General features: G+C 45.5%; 1 pseudogene; it reads right to left on the bottom strand.

Annotated features, from left to right (window-relative positions):
* Positions 1–15,342: 15,342 nt before the first annotated feature.
* LOC147001585 (glyceraldehyde-3-phosphate dehydrogenase pseudogene) lies at positions 15,343–16,392 on the bottom strand (annotated as a pseudogene).
* Between the last annotated feature and the right edge of the window lie 318 nt (positions 16,393–16,710).

Genomic DNA, 16,710 nt, shown 5'->3' on the forward strand with positions numbered 1-16,710 from the left:
ATTCATGTGCATTAAGAGAAAAATATCCAAAAAAGGATCAAGCCCTCCTGCCTTGAGAAAACAGCTTTGGCATTTTCCAGCATTAATGTAAAGATAATGTTCCTATGATGACATATTTTCAAAGAAACACTTTCTTATTTACTGCGTGGTGTAAACTGTTGTTAAATGTGTTGTTACATTATGTCACTGCTGAAAGTTATTTGCACTATAATAAAGGAATTTTCTACAAGATAGCTTCTGGGTTATTACATGCTGCATTTGGCTCTAGATACAATGTATTATCATAGACCATGTGCTTAATAGTGGTCTCTTTATCTCACATGCTATAAGACCATGTGTATGTGTGCTTCCCATATTGATAAAGGCTAGAAAAATGTCTCAGAGGCTCCAGAGACCCAATGAGCTTATGTTGTGGATGCCTAGGCTCTGTTTTAATAAAATATAAACTCTGATATCTGCATGCCCTGACCTTACTGTTTGGTGCACAGTTCTATGAGGTTAATGCCTAGATTTAGTATGTAACTATTTAATCAGGATACAGAGGTATTGTTTCATCCTTCCAAAGTCCCATATATAAAAATGTCTCCAACTTCTAACTTAGGTCAGGCAGCCCAGTGATCTGTCTCCCCTGCTATAGCTTGTAAATGACAGAGTCACAACATGCACCCCACAATGTCTTAGAGTTGGCGTCTGATTTTGCAAGTGTTTAGCTGCATTCGTACTGCTTCAACCGTTTCCCCTTACACTGATGAGCAGTGTTCCACTGTAAGGGCATATATACTGTACAGTGGCATATTTTATCCACTCTCCTTTAGGATGCAGTTCATCTCCCTACCTTCTCCTTCCCCCTCCCCCCACCACTGTCCAGATGTCTCTGTGTAGTTCAAGCTAACCTCAAAATTGCAGTCCTGCCTCCACACCCTAGGCTAACTTCAAGTTCTTTGGCTTTTGACAATGGGTTCTTAACATATCTCTAAAAACAGTTTTTGTACAGAACGTACACAACAGCAAGGCTTTTTGTGTTCTTTCCTGCGGTTTGAATGATTAGGGAAGAAATTCGATCCCTCGGTCATTCAGCCTTCAAGTAAAACTGGATAGCTTATAGAAGAAATCCCAGCTTCAGTTACCAACACAGGGACAGACTCCCATACTGAATCTAGGGTCTTACTCCTAACTAATTTCAGGAATTCCTTCCTTTTTGGTGTCTCTGTTTTATTATTTTATTGTGTTCTTATATATCTCACCCTTCAGCTTTTACTCCACCCTAATCCCTTCTAGCCCCTAACACCAGAGAGGAGAGAAATAAAGGTAGAAAAAAAAAAGGATGCAGACCTCTTTAGGCCACTTCCTGCTGACAAGGATGGCCAGTATCTTGAGGCCAGTCTAATCTTTGACCTCAGAAGGTCATCGATCCAGCAAACCAGGAATAAGCAGCCGCAGGGGGATGGGGATGGGGCAGCTGCCTCCTTCAGAGTACCTCCCACCCCTCTCAGGAGCTGGCATTTATTCCCTCTCCAGAGTCCCCGGAATTGAACTATCTGCCACTTGGAGAATTCACGCCCCTCCTAGAGCATGAGGCCATCACAGTTAATGGCTGTGGACAAACTGAAGCGGCCCCATATCCCACACCTGGCATTAAAACAAAAACATATTCACATAACATAATTTGGGTTTTTTAAGGGACCAATTGTCAGTACACTTTACTTTTTAAGAGGGCAGAACTGTGAGGTTTGCTACTTGCTCTGTCTTGATGTCTGCACTCCAGGGAGAGAGAGGTTTTCTAAGGTAAGAGAGTTACCTTAGGCTTCCAGGAAGAGAGATGAGCGTCCCCCCACCCCCACCCCCTGGCCAGTCTAGAAATGTCCTTGGGGGATAGGACATTTTGCCAGTTTTGTGAGGCAAGCTAAATTAGATGGTCTAACAGAGATCGGTAATTAGAGCCTCTAAAGACTGCAAACACTTAGGGCTGTCATTCATTCAACAGGTGTTTGGTGACCTGTGTCATTGCTGTTCTAGTCACTTGGATCCTCAGTGAGTAAAAAAGCCCCAGGTGGTTTTAAATTTCAAGTGTATAGTCACCCAGGGCGTCTATCCTTACCTCCAGGAAATTGTATCTGTGAATCTAATAGTGCCCAGGAGTTTGTATTTTCAAGAGAAACATCTTACATGTCGGTGGTCTTAGATCCCAGATGAAGCAGCCCTTCAAAAGGTCGCAGTCGCTGAATCGGACCATTGGCCTGGAGTTCTGATGTGCAGAGACTGTTAGGAACTCCTTTTCAATAGGCTGCCTACTGTCCACTCGACCCCTGGCAGCACATGGCAAGCCATGTCTTGCTTTAACCTCTTATTCCTGACTCCTGCCTCTTCAGCCAAAACGTACTGTAGCAAAAGGAAAGCTGTCTTTCCTATAAAAGCCCTTGTTTGGGTTGGGCAAGGGATTCATGCTGTCATCCACCTGGAGTAGAGCACACCCTTAAAAGATTGAAGTCCTGAGAGAGGCTCATCTTACTTCTTTGTGTTTCAGTCATCCACTATGAGGCCCAGACAAGACCAATGCATGGTGCCTTACAACCTGAAAAGAAGCTGAAGGCAAGGCCAGAGGCCCAAGCAACTTTTCATGGGACCTTGGAATCAGTTCAAAAGCCTCATAAAAAAATGTACCTGAGTGTACACTCGCCTGCCCCCAGCTGCAATCTCACAACGATTTATCCTTTAAAAAAAAGTATCCTATATAAAGCAGAAAAGTGCCTTGCAAAACACACTTGGTAATTAATTAAAATGGGTGTGTCTAGGGTGCTGAAACAACCCAGTCTAGAGAGCAAGAGAAGAAAATAGCCACTGACTTGTTCTGTTACTTTGATACACCCTTCCACTACCCAGAAGGAGACAGTGGCCAGGTGAGCAAGCCTGGGAAGGAGAGGCCATTGTTTGATAGGGTTACACAGACAGTGACTAAATAATAGGCTATGGGAGGTAGGGAGCCAGCCACAGGCCTTGGGCAGGATTTGTGGTTGAGACCTTAGAGGCCTTCCAAGCTTTCAGGAGCTACAACAATCGCAAACATTTGCTAATAACATTGCACCTCCCAGTCTGTTGGTATCTCTCCCTCCTTTCTTTCCTTTCTTCCCTCTCTTCCCTGTTGCCCAGGCCACAGCACCCAAATGGTCTTAATTTTAAAACAACAGAAGCAAATGATCAAAGCTTACCTAAACTGTCGTTCTGACCTGAGGAGGAGCCGGTCGGTCTATGGTCAGGACCTGTGACAGTATCCCCTGGATAAGAAGTGTTTTCAGGTGAGTACTTTAAATCCTACCTCCAGTGGGAAGAAGGGGGACTGGTAACCATGTGCTTGGAGAGCCAATGGTGGCCACAGGCTGGAATAAAATGGTTTTGACAGCCAATGTTTAAAGTAATCATGACACCTATGTTTAAATTAGCCCTCCATATCTTTATAAAGAAACAATGTAAAACATGGTGATCTTCATGACTTTCAATTCATCAGAATGTTTTTCATACAACTACATTGGAGTCTTTTTTAAAATTTAGTGAAGGACTGACCTAGTGGCACATATCTGTGATCCTGGCACTTGGGATCACAGTAAGAAGGGTACAAACCTGAGGCTAGCCCGGGCTAGCCTGGGCTACCTCCTCAAGGAGATAAAAAACAAACAACAAAACACAAAATGCCCAGAATCCAATCTAAACTAATAATGTTAGGAAATATTCAGGATGGTGTTTAAAAATATACTTAGAGATTTTTCTGTGCACATATAGGTGTGTATGCTTGGTGTGCATGTACACGTGCATGTCTACATGTATTTAGTCACATGAGTATGCGTGCACGCACGTGAATGCTGACTTTCACAGCAAAGACTTTATCCACTGAGCCATTTCCCTAGACCCTACTTAGCAATACGTTTAGTGTAAGTTATTACAACTATTATAATACCAGCAAACAGGGATTTATCCTAACACAATTAAAATAACCTTTAGCACAGGATTAAATAGCCCTTAAGGTAATGATAAAATGCTGAACTTAACCAGGGGAACTTAACCAGGAAGAGAGGCACTTTTAAAACAGTGAGGTCCTACTGGAAACAAAACTGTAGTATCATCATGTAGTAGTATGACCTGGTAGGATTCTAGTTAGCCATTTCTGTATCACTGACTTTTTAAGTCCTCACATGAAGACGGGATCCCACATGGCCTGAGCTGGTAAACGTCCACTGAAAGGGTCTGGAAGGCAGTTACTGTGCTTCCCTCCAAGGCTTGATTACAACACCTCACACTGTCATTGCTCTTCAAGATGATGTCATGAGAGTCCCCTTAGAATCCTTCCAAGTAAGGTACACAATTTTAAAATCTCTCTCGCAACTGAAAGAGAAAATTCTGGCCTTTTTTTATTGGTTGTACTTTTAAAGTGTGTGTGGATATTTAAGTGTATGTCTATGATTCTTCTCACATCTAAGGACATCACTTCTGATGTGACAATTAAGCTAGATATGAATAAAGCCCTTTCAGGAGAAGGCCCCATGTTTGGGTTGTAACAAGAGATAAAAGGCAGGCACCATCTGCCCTCAGGGATTTTGTGACTTGACTGGAAATGTGTGGTATAATATTAAGGAAAGATTTATGACTGTACATACTTAGAACCAGAACGGGCAGAGCCATGCACGCTCCGGGGAGCAGGAAGGTTTGAGAGGATAGAACTTCCTGCTGGGTTGGCTTCTCCAGGAGGGCTCTGAAGTCTGAACAACTCTAGTGCTACTTCTACAGTGACCAACGTATACTAATGTCCCACTCGATCTTTGGGGTCAATGGGTATTGACATTTTGGCTTCCTCAAGAAAGATTTCAGGGAAAAACTGTGTTGTTTTGTCTTTCGTTTCCTGTTTGGGGAGGGATAGAGTTTTATTTGGTAGCCCAGGCTGACCACAAGTTTTGATCCTTCCCTGCCTTAGGCTCTCCAGTACCAGGATTACAGATTTGCAACACCATACCCAGATTTTTTTTTTCCTTGTTTGGACTTCCTTTGTTCTGCTTAATTATAAAATATTTAAGTTTAGCAGAAAGGTAGCCCCTCCTTAACTAAGCCTTGAGCAAGGACTGTCTATGAGAAATCACACTGTGAATCTAACAAGCTCAGACTTTCTCCACCTATTTAGCATCAAAACAAAAGTGAACAACAAAACATGTTGTATAGATGAGGGACTTCTGAAGTCCTGTGGGCAACTCACCTGTTACTCCTGCACAAGAGGCAAGAGCCTAAGAAAAGGGATGGGGTTCAAACTGCACTGGGGAGTTGTTTCCTGGCCCTCTTATAGAGCATCCATCTGGCTTCCTGCAGTGCTATATGAAAATTGAAAGACACCATTTGTGTGTCTTACACTTTGCCCCTAACTGCAAACCAAGTCCTTCACCTCATGTTTGACCAGTGAAACAAATTACTCCAAAGCTAGAAGCATGTACACACACACACACACACACACACACTCACACACACCAACCTAAAAGTATAACACTAGACATTGTGAGAGCCAACTTCTGCTGGGCACATAGCTCAGCTATGTAGAACTTGCCTAGTGTTTACAAGGCCACTGTTTAATGCCCCAGCTGAGGGGAAGAGATTGGGAGTGAAGGGATTCTTGACTGAAACATCCCTTTCAAAAAGATTAAGCCAGTCTTCCTTTATATATCTGTATTTACTAGCTGACTCGTATTTATCTCTGTATGCTGATTTTAGAATCTAGTTTATGAATGGTACAAACCTACGTTATTTATCACCAGAAGGTAATTTTCTTATTATATAGGAAACCTATTCTATGTCCTGGATTTTAGACACAGCTTTATCTAATACAGCTGTGGTGACTGGGGAAATATTCTATAACCCACCCTGTCTAATATAGTGGCCACAAACTTATGTGACTATTAAGCACTTAGAACGTGGCTAGTGTGCTTGAATGATTGAGGAATTTAATTGTCAGAGCGATAGGCTTGCCAAGATCATGTTTGGACTACTAGGCCCTCTGAAGATACCAGAGCAGAAGTTTATATGTTGAACCTATAATGTGCTAAGTATTGACTGTTGAGTTGATTAAATTAGAAATCTAGAGTATGGAGCTGGAGAGATGACTCAGTGGTTAAGAGTACTTGCTGATCTTGCAAAGAATTTGAGTTCTGGCATCCACATGGTCGCTCACATCAGCCTGTAACTCTAGTTCCAGGGGATCTGATGTCCTGTTTTGACATCTGTAGGCACCAAGCACACACATGATGTACAGACAGACAGACAGACAGACATGCAGAAAAAAACCCTCAAACAATAAACAATTAAAAGTAAGACATGTGGAAGAAATGCACTGCTGCTCTGCTTGTTAGAGACAGTTCTCTGCCATGATCTCATCAATGCTTTGGAAAAGTGGGAAGTGGGGCCCTCAGAGGAATTAGGTCACTTAAAGTGTTTCTGTAGCAGTCCAGCAGCCATGGAGAACTGCGTCTACCTGAAAGGATGAGGTTCGAGAGAAGGATGAAGCCAAGACAAAGGTTCTGATCAAGTCTCAAAGTTTAATATTCATTCAGCACCCGGTTTATATAGGGAGAGCCCACTGACCCATTGTGGGTCAACATTGCAACATTGTGGGTCAGCTTTGCAACATTGTGTTGCAAAGCAAGCTCAGTGGGCAGTCTATTCCTCAAAGCTCCTGTAGGAAATTGCAAATGTGGTGAGGCCAGATGACTCCAGCTAGGTCTTAAAACCATTGTGGTGAGCACTCAAGGTCTGTTTAGCCTACTCAAGGCTCGGGGAAGGACACATGTTTCTGTGGGGCCTCATCTTACATGGCCCTTCTCCTACTGCTGTTCTCTGCCTCCTGGCTGCCATGATGAGACGTGCCCTGCTCTCTCTGCCCTTATGGAGTGTCATATCTGCAACCATGAAAAGAATTCATGAGTCTTCTCCTTTAGGTTGTGATAGTTAATGCTGATTCTCACAAGGCAGGATCTGGGCATGTCTGTGACATGTGACTTTGATCAAGTCAATTGAGGTGGGGAAAATCTGTGGGTGGCATTGTTCCATGGACTGAGGTTTTGAACGATATAAAAAGGAAAATCTAGATAAACACTAACATTTATCACTCTCTGCTTTGAAACTGCGAATGCATTGTGACCAGCCACCTTCTGCGCCTGCTGACATATTTTCCCCACCACAATGGACTGTTTTCCCTTGGACCCAGAGTCAAAATAAGCCCCTCTCTCCTTAAGTTGCTTTTTATCAGTTACATTGTCATGGCAGTGAGACAAGTAACCCAGACAGTAGTTCTCCAGTATTCTGGTCATAGCAACACAAAAGTTCTGATACAGAGCCTAAGCCCTTACCCCCTTCAATTCAGGAACTCTGTATACATCCTAAGGGCTAGTGGAGGTCTGTTCATACTGGCATCTCTGTGTTCCTGGAAGGAAGTCAGAGAAGAAAGACAAGCAAGACCATTGTTTGCAAAGCTTGATGCTGCTCTTCTGGGACACTGAAGAGTCTCTGTATCCTTCTCATGCTTGTCTTTCTTCCCAAACCAACCGTTCTGTGAATCCACCTCCCTGGACCACTGCAGGGAGACATCAGCAGGATGGTCTGCAGTCAGTGTGCAGTGGTGTGTCCAGCCACACACCCCCAACCTTTCCCACATGTCAGGCAAAGTGTCACACGACCTCCCCAGTCTGTCAGCAGCCCCTTCTGTACAGCTGTCAGCAGCAACACAATGTCTGTCGCCACCAAGCCGTAGGAGCACAGTTTTCTGTGGGGAATTACACAGAGCCGATGCATATGACTATCACCCTTACATTAGTGTGCTTGTCCAGAGCTCCAGATGTAGGTTTTGGAGATGGCTCAGGGGTGGGAGCATGAAGACCTGAGTTCCAACCCTTCGTACCCAGGTACAAAGTCAAGTGTGATTGTGCCTGCCCATAATTCCAGAGTTGGGGGACAGAGACAAATGAATCCCAGGAGGCTCTGGTCAGACAGCCTAGCCAAAACGCCAAGCCTCTGGTTCAGTGAGAGACCATGTCTCAAGGAAGTAAGGTAGACAGTGATGAAGGAAGACACTTAACATCTGTCTCTGTCCTTCACATACATACGCAAGGTTTTCACACACACACACACAGTTAGTTAGTTAGTTAGTTAGTTAGTTAGTTAGTTAGTTAGCTAGTTAGAGGTCAGTTGACAATGTGCTACAACATTATCATCTATATACAACACATTCAAGAACCACACAATTGAGTTATACACACACACACACACACAAAATATCTAGTTATGTTTTAAGTAAATTTATGGCTTTGTTTTGGGCTTTATTTGTAGCTGTCCTTGGGTTGAAAGCTCCTGGACTTTCTAACAGGTAAGTGACTAATCTTCCATGCATTGTCCTAAAACCAATCTTAAAGAAAAATATAATATTTGTGTATCCAAAAGGCCAACCTACCTCAGAAGGTTATATGCAGCAAAAGCAAACAAAATAACAATGCTAGTCGTGGTTTATCCTCCCCAAACACCCTTACTTTCTCGTCTCTCTTAGTGTGTCCGGTCCCAGGCAGCTCCAAACTTTCCCCCAGTGCCCTTGAGGCAGAGCTCTGTGGCCTGTACAACCACTGCCATTTTCCATACAGGAGGGGAGTCTGCCCTAAGAAAAAGAAGATGTCCCTGCCTTAGCTTTGAGAAATTTCTGCTTCCTTTCTTAAAAATCTTAAGGCATCAAAGGCACTAAAGTCAGGACAGATGCCAGGGGGAAATTCCAGCCATTCCTAGCACTTGCTCCTCTCATGCCCAGGTTAATGTTGCCCCTGGCTTAGCAGCAACTCCATGCCAAAGACATCCCCAATCTCCTGGCTTGCTGAATGTTTATCACATCCTTGGTGGCCTGTACCACACGCTAGCTTTGTTTCCACTGCATCCTGAGCATGTAGATGGGCTAGATGCTTAATAATGAATAAATGCTTGTTTGTGAATATACAGGAGCCAATTCACTTCTATTTAAAAAGTCTTTTTTCCCTTTTGGTTTTTTAAGACATGGTTTCTCTGTGTAGCCCTGCCTGTCCTAGAACTCACTCTGTAGACCAGGCCAGCCTCAAATTTAGAGACTCTCCTGCATCTGCCTCCCATGTGCTGAAGTTTAAAGACCTGTGCCACCACTGCCTGGCCAAAATTTAGTTTCTTAAGACAACAATAAGCATTGGCTGGCTCATACAGTATCTGGTATGTAGAAATTTCAGAGCAGTTCAGCTAGTGGTTTCAGTATGGCTGTCACCTAGGGCTGCAGCAATCCAAAGTTAGGTAGGCAACAGCTACAGCATCCAGTTACAGGGTGGCCTACACTCAGGGCTGTGGGTGCACAGTCTTCTCTATAGGACGGCTTGAGTGAACATAGAGATTGACCCAGGAGTTAGCATTGAAGGAAAAGAGAAGGTGGACTTTAGAAGCCACACTGCTACGTTATTCCATGACTTACTCAGGCCATCCCTATCCAGCTGAGAGGGAGTGACACCAGGAGACAGGCCTAGGAACTGACTCCTAGCTCTGCCATAGGTGTGGCTGAACTTTGACCCTTTCTTTGCATATGCTTGGAATTGCCAAAGGAAGGATCCTTATGACTGTTAAGATTCTGTACTCAACCCTAGGCTGCCGTTGCTCTGGAAACCTACATCCTCTCTAGAACGCAGCCCCTCTGGGGTGCACATCTCCAAACCCTCAGAGTGAACTGGAAAAAAGACAACATAAAGAACACAGAAAGTCCCAACAGACCTCATACTGCAAATTACTATTTTATTAAAAACTACATCAAAATCTCAAAATCATCCATCAGCAGAGGGTGGAAAATGGATTCCTCCTGGGAACTTTAAATAAGCATAACTGTATGTTGGAAAATAATCTACTTTTTCAGGTCAGCAAAATATATAAGTACTCTTGAAAAGGTGTGTAAAGTGAGCATTTCTCTAACTTCAGGTTAAATGTTTGTCCTTCTAATGGAATTGAATGTAAAAGCCTAGAGTAAAGTCTATTGCTAAACCTAGTCAGAGGTCACTAAGTCAAATGTACGCATGGAGCAAGCACAAGACATGATTAGGTAAAATGGACACACCAGCAGCTATCCCTAGACCTAGCCCTTGTTGCAACAGAAGAATGTGATGCCTTTATTATTTTTTTAAAAAAAATGCCAAGTAAGTAAAAATAATGTTAATTATGTAGGTCATCGTGGGCCTGGATCTGGCCTACCAGCTGCCATTTTGCAACGTCTACCATGGATCAAAAGAACAGATAGCAGAGTAACCAGATACCTGATTGAGTGCTGGGTACAGGGTGAGAGGGGAGAGTAACCAGATACCTGATTGAGTGCTGGGTGCTGGGTGCTGGGTGCTGGGTGCTGGGTACAGGGTGAGAGGGGCCTTAAACTCCTCAGCCTTTGGATTCGTCAGGCTTACTGAGAAAGTCTCCCATTGTCCTTGCCACAGACTTCATATCCTAGAGCAGGCAGAAGGTGAACAAACATAACAAGAAGAGTAAGAGAGACCAGGAGCCCAGTGGGCACAGGAGCTAATAGGTACATGTTGAGTAAGCCTCATCCACTGGGCCTCTGTGTCAGTGAAGGCACTTCCACAGTGGACTCTCTTCTGTGGGTTACAGCAAGGCAGCAGGTTCTTACACAGCATCTCTCTGCAGGCATAAAATCATCCAGAAACAGGCCTGCACCTTTGCCTTTAATCCTAACAACAAGCAGGAGGCAGACACAAGCAAGTTCCTGGGAACCTGAGGCCAACCTGGTCTACATAGTGATTTCCAATTCAGCCAGAGCTATAAAGTGAGACCTTGCCTTTTGAGTAGAGTCATTGTCCGAGTGCAAAAGCAAAGCCTGGTGACAAAAGGATTGTGACTTGGATCTTGCCACTTATCAGCTGTATAGCCATGTTGATTAGTGTTGAGCAGTCTAGGCCTCGGGTTTCTCATCTGCAATGTGGGGTTGCAACACTCTGTACACAATGACTGTCGGGATGAAGCAAGAGATGCTCCATAAGATACTTATCCGAGCACCTAGCACAGAGTTCAGTAAGAGGTCACTGTCAGACCACATCAAGGTGACAATCTCCATAAACCATGGGGCGGTGTGTGTGTGTGTGTGTGTGTGTGTGTGTGAGAGAGAGAGAGAGAGAGAGAGAGAGAGAGAGAGAGAGAGAGAGAGAGAGAGTCTCACATGTGGGAAACAGTACCGACATAGGTGACTGCTCTGTGGTGAAGTTCAGTGGTTAGCTGGGTATCAGGTTACTGTTTTTGGCTGATTCCTTGGGAGCAGTTCATGGGTCTGACCCACCTCCTAGTGTTGGTTAGAAAGGCTTAATTAGTAGCTGGGAGAAGAGCATCCTCATTCCAGCAAGCCAGCAGAGTGCATCCTGCAGCCACAAGGGATGGGAACAGCCATTTATAGACCCTAATGAGCTTGTTGAGCTGAGATCCTGGGCCCCGGAGAGCCTTACTAATTACCCCACTTGTTTGTTTGGGCAGCTTGACTTCTCACTTGTTTCCGGTTTTCCTCACTGCGCAGGCTCCCTTGCTGAGCTCGGCTCTGCTCCGCCATGTGTACCCTACACATCCTTTCTAAGTAGCGTCTAAGGCTCATTTGGCAGTGCAGAGTTTGTATGAGACAGCCTCGGGATTTCTTCAATCCCTTCTCAGTCCACCTGAACAGCTTTCGTTTGTACCCAGCGAGCTCACTTCTCTTTCGATCCATTCTAGAACTTACTACAATCTATTTGGAGCTCCAGGGGAGAAAAGAACCAGATTTTCGCTTTTCTACAAGTAGTTAAGTAGCGAGCAAAGCGCCAGACACTTTTAGGTGAGAGGTTTGGAGTTCTGTCCCCTGCCCCCGGGCTTCAGTGACAAACTTGGCATATGACATTTCATCTGCTGCTCATGAAAATAAAACCTTTTCACACTCCATTAAGTTCAAGGTACTCCATGGCCTAAAACATGTAAAACGATTCACTCCGTGTGTACCTGGATGGGTCATTTGCAGTGGGCAGCAGACAGCAGAGACTCATGTCCCAGCTCGCCAGTACCACAGATGATGCAGGGCACAGTGCTCCTGTCCAGAACAGCCCTGTCCTGGAGATGAGCTTTGCGTGCTCCACGTGTGAAGAGAACACGGACATGTCCAGAAGGGCAGCATCTTACCCCTGAGGGACTGGGACATGGATCTAGGTCTCAAGTAAGGGCTGACAAGGGCCAACGAGACTGTTCTACAGCATATCTAACATTTTCCTGATGACAAAGCTGACATCCAGGGAGATAAAGCCGACAACTTAAAATCGCTTAGGTGTTAAGAATAACTCCAGAGCTCCTGCTTCCAAGGCCCCGGGCTCCTTGCAGAGAAAAGCCAGAGGTAGGAGAGACAGGGTGAGAAGTTAGAATAAGATAAGGAAGCACTTGGAGGAGAGGAGTTGGGTCTTCCAGATACATGGTGACATCCCAGTTTAGAGGGCAGTGACAGCCCTCCACAAAATGAATTTTGTTTAAAGATAAGGGCTTGATTTCCATTGTCACCTTGAACACATTAAGATACATCTAACTCATCTAACTCCTCAGCTAGGAGGGTTTGCAGAGATTAACTGGGGTCCCAGACTGGGTGAAAAAAGGGGAAGAAGGCAAGTGGGTAGGATGTGAGCAAGCAACCCTGTCACACTGTCACTGCACCAGAGACACCTACCTCCGCATCTTCACAGCATGGCAGACTCTAGGTGACCCTTCTAGACCCTTCTAGACTCACAGCAAGCCTTTCTGTTAGGATGATTTCTCTCAGGTGTTTGATTACAGCAATGAGAAAGGTAACGAATCCTAAGGGAAATAACTATAGTAAGAAAGAGAGATGCTGAGAGAGGAGGCTCCATTCTATCTACTTCAGATGCCTCCAGAGGAGAACACCTGAGACACTGCGGGAGAACTGGAAGCTTTATCAAATGCCTTCTGGGGGCTTTTGGGTACCATATGCCCCTGGTCTGTAGAGACGCTTCTAGTAGAAGGTATAATGACAGAAAGTGTATACATTTGTCATCTCTGAGTCCTTCCACTAGCATAATTATCCTTCAGACTAGAACTGGGATGGTAATGCTTGACTGTCAGGGATTTTTTTTTTTTTTTTTTTTTTGAGACAGGGTCTCACTACATAGTCCTGGCTGTCCTGGTATTCACCCAGTTGACCAAGCTGGCCTTGAATTCACAGAGATCCTCCTGCTTTTGCCTCCTAGAGGTACAGCTTGTTCCCTTGCTGGGATTAAAGGCATGTGCCACTAATACTAAAAATTTAAAAATCAGATTTATAAATCAGTGTGGATACAAATTTGGGTGGGTCTGTGAGAGGTGTCTAGATCAGGTTAACTGGGGTTAATCTACTAAAATGTAGGCAGCACTGCTCCATGGGCTGAGGTCCCCAATTGAAAACACACACACATGGGGGGGGGGGGGAGCTGACATCAGCATCAGCGGACATCATTCTCTGCTTCCTGGCTTTCAGTGTGACTGTCAGTCAGCCTTCTGTTCCTTCCTCTGTACCTCTCTTACCACTGTATCTCCTCAAACTGCAAGCCTGTGCATTCCTGCCTCTCTTGCCATTGTATCTCCTCAAACTGCAAGCCTGCGCATTCCCCACCTTCCTTAAGTTGCTTTTGTCAGGTATGCCATGGCAACAAGAAAAGTCTCCACTACAGAGGCCAAGAGTCAAACCTGCTAGGTGTCCCTATTGTCCATTCTGCAATAGGCACTGACTTAAAATGATGGTTCCTCCATGGGGCCTAGATCCTCCACTTTATAAGGAACTGTCCATGACTGAGGAGAGGTGGAGGCCCCTCAGGTGCCTTCTGTGTTAAGTCAGCAAATGTGACTATGGACCCGAAAAGGCCATAGGGGTTCTGAGGCTCTGTCTCCCTAAATCTGCCAAACAATTGTGCTGCCCACAGAGTGGTGATTTGCTATCTTGACTCGTGTCTCTGGGCTAAGCAGAATGAAAAGAAAGAACAGGATTCTGGGGCTCCACTCCCCTGCTGGGGGTTCTGTGGCTCTGAGGAATGCCACATTTGTTCTCCCAGACAGACTGTCCACTTTCTGTTCTTTCCTTGCTACTTATGATCCCCAAAGACCAGCTTTTCACTTCTGCAATTAAGTGAATGGTAATTCATCATAGGAGTGCCAGATGGTTGTAGGGCTCAAGGCAGGTGTAGCCAAGAACAGCACAGTCTGCAGCTAGAAACTGTTTCTCCCTCCCCCATGACCAGTTTTCCTGTACAATGTCATTTTAGATAGTATGCTTGCAAGTCATAAGCAGGCATTAGCATCATAGAGATGTCAAACAGCAAAGGCATTCTCTTGCTACTTTGCTTTTTGTTGTTGTTGTTGTTGTTTTGTTTTGTTTTGAAGACAGGATTTCTCTGTGTAGTCCCGGCTGTCCTGGAACTCACTCTGTAGACCAGGCTGGCCTTGAACTCAGAAATTCGCCTGCCTCTGCTTCCCAAGTGCTGGGATTAAAGGCATGCACAACCATGCCTGGCCCCTTGCTACTTTGTATCCACCCTGCGCTGGTAGAGGGTGATGGCTCACTATGTACATTGAAATTTCTAACCTGTGCACATGTTCCTGAGGCTGGAGACCCTTCACTAATGAGACTGGAGCTTTATCCAGTAGTCAGTTTTCCCCACAATGTGATTCTGGAGATGGTGTAGTAAGCTGGCGTGAGAAGGGCAAGGCTATTCATCCCAGAGCAGTAGAAAGGCCTGGTTAGGGAACTGATGCTCAGTTTCAAACTGTCAGTCTTGGGACTTGGGGGATGTCTCAGTGGATAAGAGCACTGGCTGCTCTTCCAAAGGATGTGGGTTCAACTCGAAGCACCCACATGGTGACTCACCATAGTCTATAATGCCAGTTCCAGGGATCCCTTGTCCTCTTCCAGCCTCAGTAGTCACCAAGCACATACATAATGTACAGAGATTTGTACAGACAAAACACCCATGCGCATTAAACACATCCATACATACTGTGGGCTCCATACTTTGGGAACTAGGGCAATTCACATATGCTGTGACTTCTTTCTTTCTTTCTTTCTTTCTTTCTTTCTTTCTTTCTTTCTTTCTTTCTTTCTTTCTTTCTTTTTCTTTTTTTGGTGCAGCGAACTTTATTGATGGTATTCAAGAGAATAGGGAGGGCTCCCTAGGCCCCTCCTGTTATAGGTACCTGGGGTGGAAATTGTGAGGGAGATGCTCAGTGTTGGGGCTAAGTTGAGATAGGGACACCTCAGCAACCAAGGGCCTCTCTCTTGCTCAGTGTCCTTGCTGGGGTGGGTGGTCCAGGGTTTCTTACTCCTTGGAGGCCATGTAGGCCATGAGGTCCACCACCCTGTTGCTGTAGCCGTATTCATTGTCATACCAGGAAATGAGCTTGACAAAGTTGTCATTGAGAGCAATGCCAGCCCCAGCATCAAAGGTGGAAGAGTGGGAGTTGCTGTTGAAGTCACAGGAGACAACGTGGTCCTCAGTGTAGCCCAAGATGCCCTTCAGTGGGCCCTCAGATGCCTGCTTCACCACCTTCTTGATGTCATCATACTTGGCAGGTTTCTCTAGGCGGCATGTCAGATCCACAATGGATACATTAGGGGGTAGGAACATGGAAGGCCATGCCAGTGAGCTTCCTGTTCAGCTCTGGGATGACCTTGCCCACAGCCTTGGCAACACCAGTGGATGCAGGGATGATGTTCTGGGCAGCCCCACAGCCATCACGCCACAGCTTTCCGGAGGGGCCATCCACAGTCTTCTGGGTGGCAGTGATGGCATGGACCATGGTCATGAGCCCTTCCACGATGCCAAAGTTGTCATGGATGACTTTGGCCAAGGGGACTAAGCAGTTGGTGGTGCAGGATGCATTACTGACAATCTTGAGTGAGTTGTCATATTTCTCGTGGTTCACACCCATCACAAACATGGGGGCATCGGCAGAAGGGGCAGAGATGATGACCCTTTTGGCTCCACCCTTCAAGTGGGCCCCGGCCTTCTCCATGGTGGTGAAGACACCAATAGACTCCACGACATACTCAGCACTGGCCTCACCCCATTTGATGTTAGCGGAGTCTCTCTCCTAGAAGATGGTGATGGGCTTCCCGTTGATGACAAGCTTCCCTTTCTCGGCCTTGTCTGTGCCATTGAATTTGCCATGGCTGGAGTCATACTGGAACATGTAGACCATGTAGTTGAGGTCAATGAAGGGGTCGTTGATGGCAACAATCTCCACTTTGCCATGTTGAGAGAAGGCAGCCCTGGTGACCAGGCACCCAATACGGCCAAATCCGTTCACACCAACCTTCACCATTTTGTCTATGGGACGAGGCTGGCACTGTACAAGAAGATGCGGCTGTCTCTGGAACAGGGAGGAGCAGAGAGCCCTGTGACTACTTTCTGTGGCATTTTCTATAAAAGAAGCAGCCTGGATTTGGATCATGGTGAATGGGCTGCAAGATGCAAGCTCTGTCACCAAGTACAACAATGGTTCTTGTCCACAGGAAACCTGCTCATCCAGGGCTTTGGACCAAGCAGAATGCAGACCCACCTCCCTCTCTACTAAGAAGAAGCCAGGCAGTCACTCTCTGTGGCTTCAGATCTGCACTGCACTCTCCTTGGTGCAGCCATTGTGTCCGAAGGC

Source organism: Mus caroli, unplaced genomic scaffold (genome assembly GCF_978045245.1).
Source record: "Mus caroli unplaced genomic scaffold, Mus_caroli_1 scaffold_13, whole genome shotgun sequence".
Lineage (NCBI taxonomy): Eukaryota > Metazoa > Chordata > Mammalia > Rodentia > Muridae > Mus > Mus caroli.